We start from the raw sequence: 18,891 nt of genomic DNA on the forward strand, positions 1-18,891 counted from the left end.
CTGTTTAACTCCACTGATCTGCTCTCAGGCTCCCTGACCAGCAGGGTGAAGGGGAGAATTGGAAGGGTAAATGTGAGAACTCATGCATTGAGACCAAAACAGCTTAATAGGAAAGCAAAAGCCGCACACATAAGCAAAGTAAAACAGGGAATTAATTCACTCCTTCCTATGAGCAGGCAGGTGTTCAGCCCTCCCCAGAAAGGCAGGATCCCATCTCACGTAACAGTGTGATTTGGGAAGACAAATACCATCACTCCAAGTGTTCCCTCTTCCTTCTTTTCCTAGCTTTATATGCTGAGCATTATGCCATATTGGTTTGGAATATCCCTGGGCTCAGTATCCTGGCTGTATCCCCTCCCAACTCCTTGTGCACGCCCAGTCTCTTCTGGTGGGGTGCTATGAGGAGCATAAAAGGCCATGAGCTGTGCATGCACTGCTCGGCAGTAACTAAAAGATCCCTGTGTTATCAATGGTGCTACCAGCACAAATCTAAAACACACTCTTTATCAACTACTTTAAAGAAAATTAACTCTACCCTAGCCAAAATTGGCACAGAACTATATGAACCTCAAGCCATGTACTGAAACAACTATCAGTATTTGTTAGTTACAAGTAAATTCACTGACTTCAGTAAGGCAAAACTGGTGCAATGAAGAAACAATTTATTTTCTTTTCCTGGATCACAAATTCTACACTCTTAAGTGCTTGTATACCTTTCCATTAGAATGCTTCAGTCCTTTGATCTATTAATAATAATTTATTAATAATTTAGTAGTAAAAAGATGTAGTCTTCATTTTCTGAGATGCTAGACTGAGATTTTCCACCAGGAAAAGTATAGATAAGAAGCTAAACATAACTGTAGCTAGAAAAGTGACCACTTTGCTTTGACTGCTGCTGCTGCAATCTTTCATTAATTACCTGTGTTTGTACTGGATTCATAGCTGGATTGTCAGCTGCACTGCAGTGCTGCTGCATTTTCTCAGCGGCACAGCAGACTAGCCAAAGATTAAACTAACAGAGTATGTTTGTGCAGTGCCCAGTGCACAGCATGGCCTTTTATCACTGCAGAATTGTTTTAGTGACCAAAGACTGGGTGTAAGTCTCCCAGCAGGACAGGGCTATATAGATTTTTATTTTTTTATTTAAATAATTTGCAAAGATCAGGTTAAGAGCAACACAAAAAGGAAGGTCTGAGTTTAAATCAGTAATAAATGAAACCCAGATGGGTATAGGCTGTGCAAAGGCTCTTTGCTACAGAGCTGCAGACTGAAAGTTATGACTAATTAGGATAGCTAATTGCAGGTTAGCTCTTGTCTAGTGCTGCTTTTGCTGCTTTAATCAGAGTGAAACCAAGCAGTGGGGACAGTTTGTTTGGCTTTTGGGTGTGAAGTAAATTCTGTGCTGACAGCTTTTGGGGCAGGTAGAGGGCTCCTGAATCTAGTGATTCTGAAAATGCAGGGGCACCAGCTGTTCTGCCCCAAACTATGAAACTCATTAAATGTGGAAAAGCAGATCTCCTACCTTTCTTCATTACTCTCTGAACTTGCCATTTAGATGGGGGGGACACATGGAGGGTTGTGTACACACACGCGCACAGGCTCCACTGACTCTCCCTTTTGCAAAACTCAGTTCAGAGAGGGGGCAGAGGGCACTGCAATGCACCTGGAGCAAGCTGCTGTGACTGGGAAGCCTGTGTGCACTTCTGTTCCAGACCTTACACCAGCACGTTTTGGATTGGGCCTGGGCTCTTGCTTGTAGAGCAGTGTCTCTTCCTCCTTGCAGGATGCTGTTATTTACTTGGGCTTTACTTGTACCAGGGTTCTTGCTCTTCTGGGAATGATTCTTTTCACCAGGAAAAGCATCTGTAGGTGAATTTTGTCTTTTTTGGTGGCAGAGAAATGCTTTGTTACAGGAGTTGGGGGAAAGCATGACTGCTTCTGGGCCTCGAGGCAGGGCTGTAAGCTGGCAGGGAAGCTAAGTGCTTAGAAAAGGCTAAATAAGGAAACTTATTATCACTGTGACTAGACTTGTCCCAGTTCCTGTGAGGCTGCGTGCCACAGCCGTGTCCTGGCTGTAGAAGTGAATAGCCTCAGCCAAGTGTGGGCTTCTTAAATGAAGGAAATGTGTATATGTACCTAGAGGGGTGCTCAGGTTGCCTTTGAGGGCCCCCAGACCTGGCTGCCCAATGCCCTGCAGCAGGTGCCAGTACTGTAGGGCAGTCACAGCCTGCATTTCCAGTGGGGTGCAGCAGGTACCCTGCAAGGTACAGGGTGGGGTTAGGGTTATATGAGGGTGCTGTAAGGAAACATAAGCAGACAGAGAGGAAGAGTATGATTGTAGAAAGTCTGGAAAACCCAGAGCAGACTTGTATTTGCTGTTGGAGAGCTGACATCAGGGATGATTGCTGACTGTTTGGTGGCCCGCCAGAAAGCACAGGACCACCATGAACAGTTGCTAAGAAATGGACAGCAATGGTAACTCTTGTGTCGACTCTTGTCACAAGACTGTTGATATGGAGAAGAGCAGGGTGAAAAGATTTGCTTCTCAGACCTCTGAATTTAAGTCCTCTTCAAGATATATAGATACATATGTATCTTTGCTTGTCTTTAACCGAGTGGCATAGTGAGCTCTCCTGTTCTGTATTTCAGTAGCGGTGGGTTGTAACTTGGTGTTACAGAGGTCGGGAAAAGTGCAGGCACTAGTGACAACAGCCATCAGTGTAGAGAGGTACTGCCAATCAATGTCACTACACTAGGGCTACTAATTTAGCAAGTCTTTGGAGAAGTGGGCTTAATTTCTTTCCATGAAATACTGTATTTGGAGACAGTGTGTGCCATTATTGTGTGTAACACAGTAACATTTCACTGTGCTCGGGGTATTTTGCATATATACAGTTAACTGATACCTTGAAATACTAATGTTACCACCTCAGTGTTTTTTGCATGTGAGTTCTAGAGCCAGAATCCCACTGGTGTGACACTCCATGGAGAGGGCCCAAGAGTGTTTTGTCTGTCTTTGAACTTCACTGAATGTGACCCCTGTGGAGGTCATTAAAGCACTGCACTTCTAATTGGATCACAGACTTTGGCAATGTGAGATGAGCAACAGACTTATTAAAATTAATTTCCACTTATAAAGCCATGGTTGCTTCACTGGCATTGCCTAGGTTTTCTCAAAGCTGTGTTCTGTAGCCTTGATTTAACCAAAGGTTTTACTGCAATATCATCAGACTATAAAACAGCAGTTTCACTTTTCACAGCAGAAATTCAACCTACTTAAGAGAGGGGGAAAAAATCAAAACAACAACCAACCTTCTGAAGAAAAGCTTGCACTTCTGACAGGTTAAAATACAAATGCTCAGCAGTTGCTTTGCTCAGCTAATTCTTAAACTGTAGGTTTCTTACACTTCTGCTTACCTTGTAATCTGGCTCTTCACTTTCTGAATTTTCTGGGCTTGCTGGAGCAGTTAAATAGGAGTTTTACACATTGATTAGTTGGCTTTAGAGGTCCATGAGATACTTTCATGTGCAAAGGAGATCTGATTCTTTCTTTACAGAGAGGGTGATCAGGCATTGGAACGGCCTGCCCAGAGAGGTGGTGGATTCACCATCCCTGGAAGTTTTTAAAAAGAGATTGGACATGGCCCTTAGTGCCATGATATAGTAATTAGAGTTGGATCAGGGGTTGGACTTGATGATCTTGGAGGTCTTTTCCAACCCAATCTATTCTGTGATTCTATGATTTTTGTGAAAGCGTGTGTATTGTAAGTCAAGTTAAACTTGGCTCAAATCCAAATACCCCTGAACAGAGTTGATTTTCTTCTCTCAACACTGGCACAATAAATGCAGTAATGTGTTTTTGTTTTGGTTTGGTTTTTGTTGTTGTTGTTTTGGGTTTGTTTTTTTGTTTGTTTTTATTTGGCCAGGTATTTCCACTTGACCAGCTTAAAACAGGTATGGCTCAAGCTTTGGCTCTTGCATCCTTCTTGCTCTTATTTGTGGTTGTGCTTAAATATGCCACAAAGCCATTGAATGCCCAGCTCTGCTGTGCTATATGTTCCACATTCCCACATTGTACAAAAGCGTTTTTTCCAGGCATGGACATCATCTTGTCATGCCAGTTGCCAGAGACACCTGGTCCACCTGGAGTGGTGCTCTGGATATAAAATGGTTATCACAAACCTCATGCTTGACAGTACTTTTTATAGGGAAACTGTGCAGTGTGACTGTAAAAGAAACAGAAGTCTGCAAGTGATCCAAACCCACCTCCTGGTGGTGCTGCCATCCATGTTGTGGCTGCTTACACCTGACTGCACATCAGAAACCAGGCTAGCGAGGGCTCAGGTGGCATGTTGGTCACTGCCAGAGCAGAGCCCGAGTGACACTGTTGGACCGTGCAGGCCTGGCACCTGCATCCTTTTGCTGCTGGTGGCCAGCATGTGCACTCCAAGTTCCTTGATGCTTTCTTGCATTTCAGGCATTTAAATGCTGGGACTGCTGTTGCAGGAAGCAGTGGCATTGCCTAAAAGCATTCATCTTGTGCCATACCATATTTTGGTTAATTTGACCCCTGGAAGACACCCTACTTCTCACTTGTTTACTGGTGCCATAAATGTTGCTGAGACTATTTCAGGACAATAACTAGTTTTTTATCTTGGTGAAAGCTTTGTATGCTTTTTTGATTTATATGACTTGTAAAGGATTAAAAAAGAAGTCTTTGAAACAACCTAAAGGTAAAAAAAATCCTGTCAAACCATCTTTGGTTTTTAGCTGTTTTGCTGTCAGAACCTGACTGGTTCAGCACCTCTCAGGATTTTTTGAGACTAACAATAATTTTCTAGTATAGAAAATAAATTCTCTTGCTTCATCTTTTAATCTTAACAAGATCAGGGTTTTGAACTGTTTGCTATATATTTTTTATTTTCCCTTTTGCATTTTCTCTACTTGTAAGGCACAAGAGTAACTCTTCTCTCTTTCTGCTTAAATGTACTTTTTACTTTTTCAAAGGAGGTGCTTTGTCCACTAGGAACTGTGTCTCAGCATGCTAATAAAACTCACTTTATGCCTTTAAAATGTTTATTCAAGTGGTCTGGCTGGCTTACAGTAGCTGTGTGGGTGGACTGTCCTTGAATTTTGTAGACTTAATTTAGTACTGCACAATACCCAGTGATGGAAAACAGCTATAAATTGTCTGTGCGCAGCCATGCATTATTGATAAAGGGTAGAATAAGCTCTACAATTTCTTTATTTGATGTTGTTAGTGCAACAGCTGGCTGATTTGTAAAGACATTTTCCCCCTTATTGGCAGTAAAATATCTCTTCATTTTGAACTTGGAATTTTGATTTGTATGGGGGTGAAAACTGCTTTTTCTCCAGTGCTACTAGATGTAATGGAAATGTTTTCACAGACTAGAAACAAACTTAAGTCCAGGGAGAGCTAAGCAAACAGTCAGTTTGACTGCATGCAGAAGACAGGACTTTTCTAATTATCTCAAATATTTAGAAATAGAAAATGGAGCAAAAACTCCTGTAGTACATCTAGAAGAAAAAAATCCTTTAATATACTTCACTTGGCACATGTTTAGAAGAAAATGCATTACAGTGAGTTAAGCATGCTTTGTAATTTCAGTGTTCCTTCAAAAGTTTATGAAAAATCTCAAGTCTTAAATCTGTCTTGCTTTTTTTGCTGTTGACACTTATGATGAATCTCTACTGAATATAATTTGCATATAAAACTGTGCAGTAAACTAAACAGTTCTTTCCCTGTAGTTGAACAAAGGTACAATGAACTGCTGAAAACTTTGGAATTAATAAATATATAGAAAAAATTAACTGCCAGCAAAATTACAAAAGGCTTGGTATTCCCAACAAGTTTCCAGCACTGAAACTTCTTTTAAGCTATAATTTTTTGAATGGTAGCTTCCCAGAGGTTCTATTACAACCAAGGGAATGTACAATTTATGGCAAGCAAATATTGTATTAAAGTATGGAATTCTTTCCTCCCCTCCTTTATGTATGTACATACGTACAATTCAGTAGAAGCATTCTAGACCTCTATAGATTTTTACTTTTTTTTTTGTCTTTGTAAAAGCGTTAAGGTAGTAAATTCCCAAGCTATACTGATGTTCATAATGGTTTTCTCTATTCTATAGAGAATTGTTATGTATTGGTTTAATTCTCTGTATTTACAGTCTTTTAAGGTTAGAAGTCATTAAGCAGTAATTAAACTGGTTGTATAGCTTCAATCAGGAGGCAGGAAAAACTACCAGAAAAAAGACTAACATGACTGACAGAGGCTTGCTAGAGATTTACATTGAGAATAACTCATTCTTCAAAACTTTTTCATTTTCTGATGGAAATTGTGGAGTAAATCAAATACAGTGGCTATGAGTGATAAAAATGCGAAACTTATGACTTCTTACTGACTTTGTAAATCTGACTCCTTCACTGTTAATATAAAATCATTTATCTTAAAGGGGTCTTGAGGTCGGGAAGATTTAAATGAAAACTTCAACTCCTGAAGAAGGTTATTTTGATATTCAAGATCATTAATTTTGTGGCTTGCATAGAAAGCTGTTTTAGAAGGGGAAACAGGTGATTTTCGATAGGTCATCTGGTAGGTCTGTGGTAATTCACTTGATAAATCAAAGTGGCAAATTTTACAGCAGTTTAGTATTTATTCAATTCAGATGTTACATCTAAAAAGTCTGCTGGTTGGAGAGGATACCTTTGGTTTGATCCTACAGAAAATACAAATAAGTGGTCATTGACTTGCCCATGATTTTGTTTTTGGAGCTAGTATGCAGAGCTGTTTGTGGAGCAGAAGGGCAGAATTCAGCCATGTTACTACAGTTCTGTCTTTATTACAAGCTTATTCTGTTCAGATAAGTTTGGGAGTATGAGTGTGTTTGTGTAATTTTTTATCTGAAACAAGTATATTTTGGTGGTGAAATACAACTTTGAAAATCCTTTGTTCCCGATGTTTTTTTGAAAGAGCAACTTTGACTGGCAATATTTACAGCTACTGTAATGAAAAAACTAAGATAAGATAAGGAGATATGTGGGGTTGGATTCTCCTCTGTATCTGTGCACTCTCTTCAGGCAGCGCGTGGATGAAGTTACTCAGACCTCTTCATTTACCCCCCTGGAAGTCAATCAGAAGTAGTCTGGAAAAACATGAAAGAGCTTTAATGCAATTTGACATTTCTTATCTTCTTCATGCTGACAAAATTTAGCTTAGTCCAGAAAGGTTGAGTGACTTTCAGAAAGGTACCTAGATTAAAAATGTACTGTGCCTAGCGTTGCTTGCTACCATGCAATGTTCTTTACCCATGGGAAAGCCATTGAGGAGGAGAGTGGGACGTAAGAGATCAGCTTTGCATGGCTGATCTCTGCAGCTCATGTTCAAAACACAGGGAGAGCTGCAGCAAAATCTTTATTGTAATCCTGTGAAACCAGTATGGATGTTGCAGGAATGACATGATGCAAAAGGAACTGGAAGTAGTTGATTTAAAAACAAATAAATAAAATGTAAAAAGATTAGCTTTCCCAAGGGGGATCTCAGAGACTTGTCATAGCAGTCAGTATATATGAAAAAGTGATAGGGGAACAGTGAGGCAGGTTGGCTTGGCTTGTAAACAGAAATTCTCTGAAACCCTTCCATTATTTTTAAGGTGGTATTTCCAGTTCCTTTTCAACTGCATCGAAATAGAATGTTAAATTTTTTTCTTTTCACTATAGGAATTAAGGTGCGTGTGGACATTCTTCAATTATTTCTGAAAGGTAGTGCCTGAAATATTCTCTTTTTGAGAGCATAGGGCAGGAGGGTAAAATGTGTGTAGTTTCATCCATCCACACCCAGATATAACACCAAGTGCTTTGTGTCTGACAAGCTATGGCATGTCCTACTGTAAGGGAGAGAAAACTCCTGCTCTTCCTTGTCTTGGTACAAAAAAAAAAAATGTATAAAACTTGTTTGGGTGGAACAAACTTCTGAAGCTTCTTCCATGTTTGATTAGTACTACAAAACCTGTCTTGGTTATACCAACACAGATGCCTTGTACTTAGATTACCTCACATTATCCTGTGAATCACAGGGACATCATCATGGACAAAAATATCTTTTCTCCTTTTTGTTGTTGCACTATATTGTCCTCCACTACTTTGAAAGAGATGGGAAGGGTAATGAATTACCTACTGATTTTGGCAAATTACTATTTCAGCAATGCAGTTGTCTGCTCTGAGAAGTTCTTCTGTCCCAGAAACTTATTCTTAATGAGACCATCTAGAACTTTCAGCTGTAGAAGTAATGAATTTTCTGCAAAATTTGTGTTAAGTAGAGCTCTGTCCTTGCCTAATGTCTGTAACCCGATAACTAATCATGTTTTGTCCTTCTAGAGGACTCTATTGATTATCTTTCCAAAATGAAGTTGGTGAGTCCTTTCTTTTTTGCAGAGTGCAGAGCACTTTTTAACCCTTTTCTTCCCAACCCTTTTACTGTTTTGGCTGGTAATTTCCTTGCAGTTTCCATGAAATGTGATGATCAAGGCACATAACTCATCTGCTATGCATAAAGCACACATAGCCGTTGCTTTCCTGCTTTCCTCCTGTTTCTCTTTTCCTCCTCCCTTCTGTGCTGCTCTTAATGAGGTGCTAAGTGATGGCTGCACAGATTTTCCCAGTTTGCATCAATGCAAACACATCTAAGCTGTACGCAGTATAAACATACAATGTTAGATATGGCAGAAGAAGTGCTGGGTAGGTAGAAACTGAGATATGTTGTTTGGGAAAATAATTGCACCTCTGACTAATTACAAAATAATTGAATAAGCAGTTATGTATTGCCTCATTGCAAGCTTTAAGTATCTAAAATATGATCTGTTTTTTAGTGCTGAAGTTTGATTTGTAATGGAAAATTGAGTAAAAAGTTTTGAATCCAGCATGATCCTCTGCTGTTCTTCAGGATTTCTCACCCTCCTTCTTCTGGTTTAGCCCAGGATACTCTTGTGCACCTGGAAAACTGTGCTATAAAAATAAAGAGTTTTGTTTGTAAAGTTTTAGTTAATTTGTGCTAGAGAAATTACATTCCTGAAAACTTTCTGTAGTGTGCCTATAAGAAAGGTAGGTGAGGTTTAAAAATACAGAATAGGCTGAAGAACTCCATTTTAAAGGAACATCATAGAATCATAGAATTAACTGGGTTGGAAGAGACCTCCAAGATCTCAAGTCCAACCCTTGATCCAACCCCACTGAGATTACTAGATCCTGGCACTCAGTGCCACATCCAGCCTCATCTTAAAACCTCCAGGGATGGTGAATCCACCACCTCTCTGGGCAGGCCATTCCAATGCCTGATCACTCTCTCTGTAAAGAACTTCTTTCTAATAACCAACCTACACCTCCCCTGACAGAGCTTAAGCCCATGCCCTCTTGTGCTAATCATATGAATGACAGGGCTTAATGTGTCTTACACCCAAGGAATTTCTGCCCCCAGCAGTTTTAAGGTAAGTACCACTTTAAGGAGCCTCTGGTTACCTTGGAGTGAAATCACAAGTGACTTCAGGTTTTGTTCCAGCTTTCTCTGTTTTCTTTGCCTTGGCCTCAAATGTTTTGACACCTTCTACTGCCTTGGTTCCAAATAGGGACCCCAGTTGCCTCAGTAGAAGTTCAACAGCAAGTATGAGTTGTCTTCCACGATAAAGACAGATGCAAGGGAAAGACTGCACACTGTAGCTTCCCAAAGATCAGAGTGACATTTCAGATGTTATCAATGTCATGAGCGTGCAAGACAAATCTGGGCACAGGCACTTAGGAGTTATTAAGCTGAATGCAGCTCTTAGTCTAAGAGTGTAAAAGGAAAATTTGTCCTTGACTTTTTTGAAAGGCTAGTAGCTACTGTGCTTGAAAGGTTCATCAAAAGCTTCAAAGTTAATTCCCTGAGAGATAAGCCTGTAATGTTGCATTGCTGATTTTTCTGAATCAATTTTTAAACTTGAGAATAACTTAAAAAGGGGTTGGTGAAAAATGCATTTTTCATTCCACTGCTGGAACGTGTCTGTGATTCTCAAAGGGTAAAAGAGTTCCCATGCCAAATTCAAAAGAGTAGCAAGAGATCTCATTTTAAGTCTGTCCTCAGTGAAGAATGAATTATGGCTTGTTATGGCCAAATTAAAAATTGTAGGAAAGAAGAAAGTGTTTTCTGACAAGTTATCCCTCATTTGTGAGAAATGCTACTATCCTAAGCTTGTTTCTCTATTATATTCAGGTTAATGACTCACTTCAGATTATTTAAGTACCAACTTCTCTCTGCTTAACAAGGAAAAAAAAGGGTATATTTCAGAAAGATGCATGTTTTAAAGAGAGATGAAGAATCCAGGTGACTGTCTTTCAAAGACAGTAATTGATGGGATTTCTATTCAGGGAGGAGTTTGGCTTCTTTAATGTAACTTTACAGCAGAAGTATGCATCTCATTATCTTATGTGTCTATGTAACTTTTGGTTGTGTATGTTAAGGTACTTGTAAAATTTCTTTTACTTATGAGTGAGAGCAGACTAAGCAGGTGAGCATAGGTTTAAATGCATAATGTTGTGTCTTGGCTGAGGTTGGTTAGCTGGGCTTGTCTTCTCATTAAAAATGCATAGACACAAGAACCAGTAATGTATTTAAAATAGAAATCTCGTTTTGGACAGCACGAACAAGTTTTCTTTATGTTAAAAAGAAAGGGGGCTATTGGGCATTGCTAGGTATCTGAAACAATTTATGATCTATCAGTGGTCAGTGAGTAATTATTTGAACTTTATTGGAAATAGGTTTTCTCTTTAGTCACCTAGAAAAAAAAGGGCTCAGATGTTCAAGGAATTTTGAAGGCAAAGGTGTCGTACAAAATCAGGAGAACTTACAAGATTGGCAATTGGCAATTAACTGTGGTCTGAAGGAGCTGAGAGAGGAAAAGCAGTTTTCTTCTGTTGATTCACTCTGCAGCTGTGACCACCTCTTCTTTTCTAAGAAGAAAAGTCACCTGCTTAACTCATGCTAGCCCAGCACTAGCTGTGGTGCTAACCTGCCTTTACAGCATTTTTTGAACATGTAAAGTAACTTAATTACGTAAGGATTTGTGCATGTGCTTTAGAGATGGGTAATTGGTTTGGTTTTCTTTTTTTTTTTCTTTTAATTTCAAGATTGCTAATCCATTGAGCAACAAAAGCTCGTAACCTAGATTTTGAAAGGAATATTATAAACATTGTTTCAGTTGCAAAGAGCTTCAGAGATTGACTTTCATGCTTCTTTTGTGAAGGTGATTAAGGGTTGCATAATAGAGTACTATAAAATCTTCTGTTCTTGGCTAGGGCACTCTGAAAAGGCTCTCTGAGAGTGATGGTACAGATGATTAAGTTAGATATGACCTGATGACAGTAGTTGTTACCCAGGGAATTCTGCACTCTGAGCCTTGGTCTCCAAATGCCTGTGCCATTTATATAGGAAAAATTAATATACAGGCAGAACCACATAGCAGGACCAAGTGAGAGCCTTTGAAAAGAGGATAAGGAAGGATATGTAGGAGATGGTAGGACTTAATATACAGAATATCTCAGCAGCAATCAAGAAAAAAGAGATAAGAATCTGAAAGTTGAAATTCTTCACAGCATTTTAATCCAAATAAACAGGAAATAGGTCATAATCCATTAATTTCCCATTTCAATGTTTGAGGTTTTTTAATTTTGAAAAAAAAAACCAAAGTCAAAAGCAGTTCCCAGTGGTACACTATCACTCTGTGATTTCCCCCCCTCCCCTTACATTTCTGGTAAGGGTTTGCTTAATGGGCTTTTTCCCTGCCTCTTGCTCTGTGGAACAATTTTCAGACAAAACTGGAGAAATAGATTTTTATTCTAGTGAGGTAGGTGCAGTACATCAGAAGTTTTTGAGACTTTTTTAAAAAGTGAAGTATATCAAAACAGAAATGATGTTGTCTTTTCTGTTAGTTATTAGCAGTGGCTAAGACTCCTTCTCAGACATGCAACTGCTGTCTCTGATCAGGCCAGGAAGGAATAGAAAAAAAAGGGGAAAAAAAAAGTTTAAAATTTTGAAAACTGTTATATTTGGGATTTACCAACTAGAGACAAATTGAAGTTATGAGTTTCTTTTTAGCAATTATGTGGTTAAAACTAGTTTATAGTAGGGAATATGTTGATATTCACTTAATCTGTACAACCTACAACTATTCTTTTTTTAAAAAAACATTTCATATATTTTAAAAATTTCATTTATTTTAAAAATACCAGGGTGATACTAGAGGAATGAATAATTGGGAAAGCAAAAATAGCTTCAGTAAGAAGACAAGAACTTTGCAGTGGATTTTATTTGTTGTTTTGCTGCAAATGGGTTCTGCCTCATGAGAAAGTAAAAGATTTTTTTTCTATGTTCTGTAGTTTTTCTTCTGTTTTCCTTGTATATACTATAATCTCACAGTTTTCCTGGAGTTTTCTCCCCTGAGTGCTTTGGAAAGGCATTCTGATTCAATTGTATTTTATCATTAATGTTACTGCACCATGGTATTTTGCCAGTGTTCCCTATAGAGCATTGACAAGTAGTGGCTATAAAGTGGATTAAATAAATTAAAGGAGCTGTCACTCTAAGAGCTGTATTAATGTTTTTCCCCTCTTAGTACCCTGTATCACAAAAGAGGTGCAGGAAAGCTAGAGATGCAGATTTTAAGCAATCTGGCATTTAGTAGAATTTTTCTTAAATTGGTCAGCTTGGTTGTGAGCTTTTCGGTGAGTAGGAGGGTGAGTGACCTCAGGTGGCAGTACCTCAGCAGATGGCCAGCGATCAAAACACTTGCAAGGCTGTTTTGTGTTCTTGAGCTTATCAGTGAGACCTAACAGTTGTATATCCTACCCTGACAAACTCGTAGTTACTGAGGTTATAAAACATACACTTTTCTTTAGCACTGGATTTTAAAACTGGAGTGGCCCTGTAAATATTTAGCATATGGTTTAGGGTCATGTTTTTGGACAGAGTAGGTATTGGTGTTATTGAGTGCAGGACTTGGGTGCAGGAAGTGCGTGTTTGTGTTGCACAGTGGTTTTGAAAGGCACAGATTGGGTTGGGTGGATACCACAGGAAGACAGGAATACTAGGAAAAAGCTCTTCTTTAGGGAAAACAGGAAAAGGAGGTGTGTGTGTGAATTCTGTATACAGCAGGCTGTCCTCCAGCAGGTTGTTCAGCTGGAGGGGTTTCCTAGCCTGAGTCAAGGCTGGACAATTGAGTCCTGGAAAGACAGGGAGGGCAAGATAAATGCACAGTTTGCAAAGTAAGCAATGCTAATTTAAGCATGCTGCTCAGAAAACTAACCTGACAAAAGAAAGATTTCTACTGTGTTAGTGAAATTAATCAGTTGAGTAAGATTTAGATGGAGAACCTGGTTAATGAATAGGAGAGAAGTGTGTGACAGTGGTAATTTATCAGAATTGTTTTCTGGTTTGGTCTTTTTTTTCCTTCACACAGAAGAAATCAGGGAAATACTGAATGCTGAGTTTCAGTGTGCAGTTGCAAAAGTCTGTTTGATTCTTAAGCAATGGAGAGTGAAATGTAAAATTACTCAGTTTCATTTTGGGAGGCAGTAGTTGTTAATGCTTCAGTCCATAAAAACACACACCTTCAGGTGTGTCGAAGATCATGGGTGAATTCTTGGATCATTTATTATAGCCAGTAAAAGTTGTTTTCATCTGACGACTGTTAATCTTGGGCACCCGTGATCTTCTTTCCTCCTGTGTGATAAGGAAAAGTTAAATCCCTACAGAGGTTTTTCAAGCAATATATACCCATAGTCTGATTGCTTTCCCTCTTTTTTTGGGAAGCAAGGGATTATTTTGTTCTTGAATCTAACCCACTGCATATAAATATGTGCATGTTTAGAATGAAAATCTACTTTTCCCCAGGAGACTATTGGTATGCTTTCGTTGCTTAGTCTGTGTGAGTCTGTTTCCCAAAATGGTATATTGTTGTGGAATTTAGGAGATTTTGAGGTGTCACAGTTCCCAGTCATGAACCCAGTGACAGCTTTGCAGGAGTAGGGTGCTATTCTATGTGTCTTATAAAAAAATTATTTCAAGGCTTGGACTTGTGCTTGGGCCAGATGTGTCAGTGTCCATTAGGTGGCACTCAGTTATGGTACATACATTTTAAACTACATGCAGGCTAATGTTAAAAGGTATTAGGTGTGTTTGTGTCCTGTCAGGCAGTTGGAACACATCAAGAAGCCACAAATTCAGACTTTCTCAAAAGTTGGTAGCTTTTGGTATCCTAAACAGCTCTGCAAATACTGCCCTGTCTCTGCTTGCTTTTGTTGTTTGTGAACTGTTCTCTGTTGCAGATTCCACACGTGAGATAAGATGGAGATAGCATTACCATCTGTTACAAGGCACTGAAAAATATTATGGTGCTTTATTATGAAAAATGCCCTTTTCATTAGAAACTGAAAAGGGAACAAAAGTACTAAGGGGATTATGAGTCCTTTCTAAGTGGAGCAAGGCTGCTACAAAATTCAAGCTACTTTCTTGTTTGCTCTTTGAATTAAAATCTGGTACAAAAATGAGGAAGTAGGTGATACTCATGCCTTAGAATGTGCAGACATGCTGGAGCAACCATTGGGTGGACTAATCTGTCCCTTTCCACTCCTTGGGCAATTAACGCTGGAAAATAAGAACTGCAATTCAAATACTGGTAATTACTGCATGGACAGTTACATGTTTTGTCCCTGATGGTTAGAATGATCTTTAGATGCTGTTCTCCATGCAAAGCAGACTCTGCTGAAAGTGCCTGTCACAGCACTGTGAGTATGCCAAGAGTAGTGGGAGAAAGCAGTAAAATAATGGCTGTATATGACAGTTCCGTGCTTCTTGAGACAACAGCAATATGGCAAAGCCATAAGCTTTATTTCTACATCTTAAAGATCCCTCCATGTTTTGTATATCTCTGCAGTCGCAGGGAGAAACCTTGGAAGAATTGACTTGCCTTGCCTGTGCTTTTCAAGAAGGACAAACCAACCCTTTTGGGTAACGCTGGAGGTGAAAGAACACAAGTTTCTTGCTACCTCCCCACTGTCATCCTGAGATAGGCACAAGGCAGACTAGGTGGCAGATCTAGCTGTTTGTCTGCCTGATTAGCTTGCAGTGAGACACCTGAGGAGCCACTGGATCCAGGCAGAACGGTGGGGTGGAAAGGCTTTTCTGTAGCCAACTGGGTCAGCTGATGTGTGTGTAGGACTCTGGAGTTAAGGACTGCTGCTGGCTGTCTTCATGGGGATGCTTTGCTATCAGCTCTGTTCTCTGCCTTGTTCAGGGAGCAGAGGTGGTGGTTTTCATAGCAACTCATATGTCTCGTGCACAGGGCCACAGTTTTTTGAAGGAGGAGGCTATGGAGGAAATGAGGCCTTTTTTTCCTTTTGGTCCATTTGTACCAAATAGCTTTCTGGGGGAAAGTAGGGCTGCTGGCTTGGGTTTCTGTAAGGGAGGAGATAAGCTTTAGAGAAACTGAGATCCTGAGAATTGTGTATCAGTAGCAAAGCAGAGACAAGCTACAAGGAATATTGTTACTTATTGCAGAGTTTGGGGCCTTTACCAAGAAACAGTATGGAGATAAATTTAACTTCTTTTTTTTTATTTATTTCAGTAAATATACACAGTTTGTTAGATCTGTTATACACGATTATTCCCTATGTGTCTTCTGTGATAGTACACACATAAGGACTAGGCAGCACTGTCAAAATAGTTTAATTACTGAAAGACAGCTTGAATACACTGTTGTTATTTGATACTCTATGGAAGTATATATACTACTATATATGGAAGTATAGTAAGAATTCACTCCTCAGCTTCAGTCACTGCAGGTGACATTCCACTGGTGGAATGTTCTTTCATTAAGAGAATTCAATGTTAATTCCAACAGTGTGGTACTTCATGCTTGAGAGCATTTTCATAAATCTGTGTTACAAGCCTTTCACCAGGTACATGTAATGTATGAAGGAAACAGAAGACTGTTCACATATGGATCATGGGAAAACTAGTCTAAAGTCTTGTCTAAACAGGAAAGACAATTTGCCAGCTCTAATGTGCTTGTGTGAATTGAAACTCATGGTTTCTTCTGTGTTTACTACAGAATGTCCTTAATAAAGAGAATTATCTTGGCAGTGTTGTAGGTTTTAGATGACAGCAACAACAGATATCAGAGAAATCCCCTTTTTTTTTTTTTTTTAATTAGGTTCTGCATACATATTTGCCTGTCTAAGTTTTGAGTAATAATAATGGTAAAGGTTGCATCCAAGAACTGTCTCCATGTGTGTGTATTGGCTTCTTGATTAATTCTGTCAGTCTTTCTATTGTCTCCTGGTATTTATGCATAAAAGCACAACTTCCCTCCAAAATAGTCACAAGTTTTGAAACTTGGCTGTAAAGTTTCAGAAGCAGGTTCACTTCACACTGAAAGCATTAAAGGCAGTGATATATTGTGGGACAGTTCCCAGGGATTCTAAGGCATCCAAATCAACGCTGCCAAAAATGTTCTTGCTAGGGGGAAGAGGAGAGTGGGTGGACCTTAACATTCATTATGAGACTTACAGCCTGGAACTGGAAGGAAATCAGAGATACACTGCAGTATTTGCCCTCAGTCCAGGAGCACCTGAGCAGTCTGGATCCAATTCCTGGAGTTAGACAAAGCCCTTTCTGGCACACTTGCACTGTAGCAGAGCTGGTGCCATCAAGCTACCTCAATACCTCTCCTAATTCCTGATGCCTTCAGTGCTCTGAACAAAGGCGTACCTCCAATGAGCACAACAGCCACTCACTGATAGGCAGTTTGAATGATGTGTCATCCTAGAGTCCTCTTCTGTTCTTGCCTGTGGAACAAATCTGGAAACCTGAGGAGAGGAAGTGTAGCTTTTATTTACTGTGCGGTATTTGCTGTTGAGTGCTGTGTCTCCGTGAACGCAGTGGTTCATAATCTCTCCATGGTTAGCCATCCTCCTTTGGATGCAGTGGGGCATTGCCTATGCTATTACACTCAGCAGCAGCATCTCTACATGGTAGTACGCACCCAGGAGTGCTCCACACACACTTCCTTCTATCTCCTTAGAATTTTCCGCAACTCACAGCTGTGTCTGTTCTATAGGATGGAGTGTCCTTGGTCAGTCTTCCCAAAATGTGCAGAAGATTCTTTAGGTCCCAAACACACTGTACATAAACTGATCTATTTTAGCTGTCAGATGCCCTGCAGGACTGACAGTTTTGACCAATATAAAAAGAGGATTGTTCTTAATTTAATCTACATTGGATTGTTTTTAAAAAAATAATATTGCACAGTATTAATTCTATACAAACCATTCTGCATCGTCTTCAATATCATATGCAAGAGAATTAGTCTAAGGGTTTGGATGTGACTCATTAATCTGTGTCGTGCTAGCCTCCATGTCTCCTAGTAGAGAAACATCAAGGGATGAGCTGAGCAGAAAAGTGTGAGTACAGATGGATTTCATGGGTTTGTACAGTAAGTGCAGTTACTTAAACCCAGAGATTTGTCAATGACATTTGTGACGGGAACACAACTGATGTCTGGGTGAGAATTGTGCACTGTGCATACAGATGTGCTGCCCTTCTGCCTGTGAATGGAAGATGATGCAGTTTGGGATTCATGTATGCTTATGGTAAACCTGTGTGAACGGTCTTTTTAAAAAATGCGTTAAAAGCTTTGCTTTCTAGTTATTAGCATATTCTGGGCAGAAGACTGCTCCAGAGGCTTGGCTTTCCTTTAGGGCTGTACCCTTCCCTTGCCAAAAGTCCTGGTGTGTGCAGTAGGCAGCTCAGCAGAGAATAAGGTGTTGCATGAAGTAATCAAGATATATAGCTTATAGTGAGGAAAAGCCAAGAATGAGCAGAGCAACCTTCAGAGGTTCCAAGGATTCTATGTACCAGTCGTTGAGGAGGGTGAGCAGCCTCAGCAGTTTGGCAGCAGGCACCTGTTTTTCTCAAGAACCAGGCTGCTTTAGGACTAAGCTATCAGGTAATATCTGTGTAAATCTGCATGAGTATGCCCTGAAGGATGTTCTCTCTCTCTGTTCAACAGGATGGCCTCCTTTGCAAACACTGTTTTTCATAACATGCTGTGTATATAAATAAATCATGATAATTAGAAAGGTGAGCAGATTTTCCTCTCTGAGAAGAACAAATTTGCAGCACAGCATGTTGTGGGAGTGAAAAGAACCTTTATTTTCTACTGGGTGATAATCCCTAGATTTGCCAGGCTTCTTTCAAAAGTCTAACTTAGGCTAGGCATTCCTTAGCAAAACGCCCTATTTGTAGATGAACAACACCCCTGCAAACAAGTTCTGTCTGTGGGCACTCGCACAACCTGATGGAGAGCTACTAAAGTATTTCCATGCCTTTGAAATTTAGTTAGCAATTATGGATAAGTTTTGGCATGTGTCTGTGGAGATGGGATACAGAGCTTGTGCCTCCTTTGAAATGTTGTTCCAAATTGCTTGGAAATGCTAAGCATTGATTAAAAAAAAAAAAAACACCAAAAAAAAACACCACAAAAAAACCCCCAAAACAAAATGGGGAAAAAACCAACAAACAAACAAAAAACAAACACAAAACCAAAACACACACACAAAAAAAGCACACACAAAAAAACCCCCACACCCACAAACCACACACAATGGAAAAAACGAAAACACACAAAAAAAACCCACAGGAAGCCAGCTGTCTGGAAAGCTTTCAGAGAAGTGCAAGTTTGCTACACTATCTTTAGGCTCTTTCTGTAGTTACAGAGTTCAGCATGCATTTGTCCATAAAAAGATAAGGCTGAATACTTCAAAATTACACAGTCACTTCAAACC

General features: G+C 39.6%; 1 protein-coding gene across 1 annotated transcript in view; it reads left to right on the forward strand.

Moving 5' to 3' along the window:
* KANK1 (KN motif and ankyrin repeat domains 1) overlaps window positions 1-18,891 on the forward strand; it is a 128,995-nt gene that overhangs the window by 31,536 nt on the left and 78,568 nt on the right. The window lies entirely within an intron of this gene.

The sequence above is a fragment of the Myiozetetes cayanensis genome, unplaced genomic scaffold (assembly GCF_022539395.1).
Source record: "Myiozetetes cayanensis isolate MyiCay16 unplaced genomic scaffold, myiCay2020 scf4, whole genome shotgun sequence".
Taxonomy (NCBI): Eukaryota; Metazoa; Chordata; class Aves; order Passeriformes; family Tyrannidae; genus Myiozetetes; species Myiozetetes cayanensis.